The following is a 4,082-nucleotide window of genomic DNA, read 5'->3' as shown; positions in this document are numbered from 1 at the left end:
ATCACTGAGGCAGCACCGGTACGGTGCCAGGGGCATCCGGAATCAGAGCATGGAGTTAGTAGTTCGGGGGAGAAGAGAGTGCAACTCAGCCCAGTGGCATGCAGTTCATCAGCAGAATGCTTGCGCCACCACACCATCCCTAGCACAATCTTCCGTTCAGCCAAGTGGTTAGCAGTTCTGAAATCTTCCACGGTCAGCCCAGTGGTTAGCAGTTCTGAAATCTTCCATTCCTTCCTCTTCTGTCTTGATTTTTCTTGATATGCTCCCAGGTTGCGATGATCAAAATAACTACCTATTTTCTGAGGGATCTCTATCCACCTGCACAGGAATCAACTATTTATTCTGAGCCTCTCGTTCGAGATCTCCACAATTTCTTCCCCGTCTGTTCTTGATTTTCGCGTTTGATCTTTTTCTTTGGTATCGGATTAGGAAAGGCAAGATGTATTCAGTTGATGTGATGATAATCTTTCACAGAAAATCATATCTAGTGTTTGGCCAAACTACAAACTACAATTATCTAATCGTCTCCTGATTCTCTCTCAACCGATCTGTTTTTTGTTCATCTAATGTCTTTTCTTGATATAGTTAATTTCTTCGGTTATTTTGTACCATCCGTGCACAATAATCCGATACTCTTGATGAGAAGAGGAAGGAAGCATGGTAATGTGCAAGTAGACTGACAGAATTGGTCTACATCTCTGCTCGCCATGACGCCTCCCTGATCCCCGATGCACACCGCCCCAACCGGGATCCAGTGGAGGCACGCATGATGGAGTCATTGGTCGTTGTCTCCCCACTGCAGCCATCCGCTCCACTCCGTCTCAAGCCAGCAACACCCCTCCCTCCACCTCTCCTCACAACAACTCCCACGAAGACTCCTAGGGACAATTATTCAGTTCATATAGTCTGGCGGAGGAGTGCAGATTTTGTATGTGTGTGACTGTGCAAAATAATCACATACATGTGTATGCCTTGAAGCTCACTTTATTCATCTAAAAAAGAAGTTCACTTTCTTATTAGATGTAGTTCACTCGCTCAGTCCACGTGGTGCACTTGCTCGGCCTATGCATGCACAAAATAGTAAGTATGGAAAAAGACAATGGAAAAGTCATGATGTTCACTTTTGGCAGTTTCGAGGTTCACTTTTGGAAGTCTGGCAGTTCACTTACTACCAACATAAAGTGTAGAAAAATGTTACGAAAACGATAAAAAAGTAATGAGGTTCACTTCTCTATAGCGATGTGGTTCACTTACCTCCGATGTAAACTGCACTCCGCTTACTCGTCTTGAAAATTTCACGTCCAGCAATAGAAAAACATGCAGTGCACTTATCTCTCGGATGCAGTGCGGTTTTCCGTCAAATAGCAGTGCGTTCTTCTATCCGATGCCGTTCACGTGTTGATTTGGGTGTCGCCAAAAAACAGAGCGTTCGCATTTTGGTAATTTCAAAACTACTCTTAAATCGTATGGAATTATTAAAAGTGTTCTACATGAAAAAGATGCGCCTCATTGATATATTTCCAACGTTGTATCATTTGCTTTGTTCGGATAGGCGGTTTGGAAAAATTTATGAAAATACGCTCGCTGCAACTTGTAGGCAAAGACACCGTGTTCAAAATTCATTTAAAAAACCATAAGAAATCTCAACAAATGGTCAACATATGAAAGTTGCGCCTATTCACAACTTTTCAATGTCGTATCATACGCCTCGTTTTGAGGATAGGTCTAAAACCTACAACAAAAAACGTACCAAAAAATCGATTTTTTTGATTAACACAATTCCCTTTTTTAGTAAATTTGAAATTACTCTCAAACTGTAAGGAATTAAAGAGAGTAATCTGCATGAAAAAGATGTGGCTCGATGATATATTTCCAACGTCATATCGTTTCCTTCATTCTAACGAGTAGTTTAGAAAAAATCGCAAAAATATGCTCGCTGCAGCCCGTCATATGCGCCCACCATTTTCGAAACTGCTCTCAAACCGCGTGGAATCGTGAAAAATGTTCAACATGGCGGAGTTGGGGCTTTTCCGTAGCAATTCAACGATATATTATACGCCCCATTTACGACAAACATTTTAAAACCTGGAGCAAAAACGGTGTTGAAAAAGCACGTGCACTTTTTTGTGATGACATTGCAGTGTTTCGTTTGATAGGGATGCAGTGCACTAACATTTAGTGTGGAGTTGGAAAGTGTGTGCAGAATAACTATTCTGCTAATATTAGCAGAATAGACGGGCTGTATATATATACACATGTACATATACATATACATATGTATATATATATATATAAGGATGTCGTCGGGCTCCGGAAACGGCATTGGGAATGAGCGGTGCGAGACACATGAAGTACCCACGTTCGAAGCCCTCCATGGGAGGTAACACCCCTAGTCCTGCTTGAGTTGGTTGATGAACCGGCTTGGGATACCATATGCTCCTAGAGCTGTATGCTGGAGGAAGAAGAAGGAGCTGGGAGGTCTCTTTTCCCCTCATATGTGTGTGTGAGTGTGTTATCGGCCGAGCCCTGCATAGGGGGGGCAGGGGTTTTATAATCTTATAATTAGAATAGAAGGTACTGGGTGGGACCCGGCTGGCAACCTCTAGAGACGACCAGGGGTCCCACCGGCTTGAGAAGTCTTGTCGCAAGTGGGGGCTCGTCGGCTGCTTGGTCCCGCCTGGCGCCGGGGTCCGTCGACCGGGCGCCACCATTGGTGCGTGCTCGCTACGGAGTGATGTGTGTCGCGTTATGCGCGTCGCCTTGCGTAGCCAGCTTCGGTCATCGTACGGTTGGTTGCACGAATGCCCCGCCAGGGTAGGTAATGGAGTGGACGGGGGCTTGCTCGTCACTCTGTTGTCTCGGCTGGTCGCAGTCGACGATGATCAGTGGCATGTCCCCTCCACTATAGACTCACTTCGGTCTGGTCAGCGGTACCTGTAGCACTGTAGCCTTACCTTTGGTGATGATGCCCCTGATGTGGTTCGTCAGGGTGATGTGCTAGGGCTAACCCGCCGGCTAGTGGGGCGCAGTCGAGCCAAACAAGCATAGCTGGCCAGGCATACCCGGCTAGGGGCAGCGTGCTAGGCGCAGCCGGCCTACGCGGAGCCGGCTGCCTTGCACATGTTTCTCAAAGGGAGCTGGAGGAGTCCTTGCATTTGGCCTACCCCGGGGTTACCGCCCCGTGAGTAGTCCCCGAAGCAGGGGAGGCCCGCCGGCCCAAAGAGACGAACCTCACCAATTTAATCTTCATTTCTTATGCGACGCGAGGTTGCAGCCGGATTGCCGATACGCTCGCGCTGGCCTGGTTCCTCGATGCGTGAGCCGCCTCGAGCTCTTTGATTCGCAGAGGAAGGATGCCACGTGTGGCACCCCGTAGGCCGAGGCCTGACAGGCCACTCACATGACAAGATTGGGCCATGGAGCGGGGCCCGCCCGGCAGCCGCCTTGGCCCACGTGCATGGATCTTCCGTGGATTCGGGGCGTCGGTTGGTGCTCCCGAGGCGCAATTATGTCGCCCCACAGTGCGGAGGTAGTGGGGATGAGCTCGTCGGATCCTCTCCCCACTACCCCGCGTGGGGTTTAAATGGGTAGGGGGAGAGGCTGAGGGAGCCATTTGCTCTCCTGCTCTCGCCCCTGTATTCTCCGACGCCTCCCCTCCCCGCATGAGAGAGAGACGCCAGTGGCGGGCCTGTTGCCGCCATTCTCCCAACATGCTTCATTGAGCCCTTCTTTTCCTTCGGCCTCGCGCGCTGAACCACCGCCAGAGATGTCGACGACCCGTGGAGCCTGGGACGACAGCGACATCGTCGAGGAGCACATCAAGGTCCTCCGCCACCGTCGCAAGCTGCCGTCGGCTGAGCTTGGCGTCGCACACATCCCGGGCCCAGAGAACTCTCCAGCCCCGCAGGAAGGCGAGGTGGTGGTGTTCAGTTAGCATTTTGCTCAAGGACTCAGGCCGTCTGCGAGCAATTTCTTCTCCGGCTTCCTGACGCATTACGGCGTGCAGCTGCATCAGCTGGCCTCCAACGCCGTCCTGCAGCTGGCCGCATTCATTGCCCTCTATGGGGCTTCTTGGGGATCGA

At 49.9% G+C, this 4,082-nt stretch overlaps 2 non-coding genes across 2 annotated transcripts; both read left to right on the top strand.

The window, feature by feature from the left end:
- Positions 1-266: 266 nt before the first annotated feature.
- LOC123406577 lies at positions 267-350 on the top strand. Its single transcript, XR_006612248.1, has one exon. It is a non-coding gene; the product is annotated as a small nucleolar RNA R41 (small nucleolar RNA).
- Positions 351-447: 97 nt separating this feature from the next.
- LOC123406624 lies at positions 448-527 on the top strand. The gene has a single exon (XR_006612287.1). It is a non-coding gene; the product is annotated as a small nucleolar RNA Z155 (small nucleolar RNA).
- The last annotated feature ends 3,555 nt before the right edge of the window (positions 528-4,082 follow it).

Source organism: Hordeum vulgare, chromosome 6H (assembly GCF_904849725.1).
Source record: "Hordeum vulgare subsp. vulgare chromosome 6H, MorexV3_pseudomolecules_assembly, whole genome shotgun sequence".
Classification (NCBI taxonomy): domain Eukaryota; kingdom Viridiplantae; phylum Streptophyta; class Magnoliopsida; order Poales; family Poaceae; genus Hordeum; species Hordeum vulgare.
The sequence above is the reverse complement of the archived record's forward strand: the minus strand, read 5'-3'. Positions and strand labels throughout refer to the sequence as shown.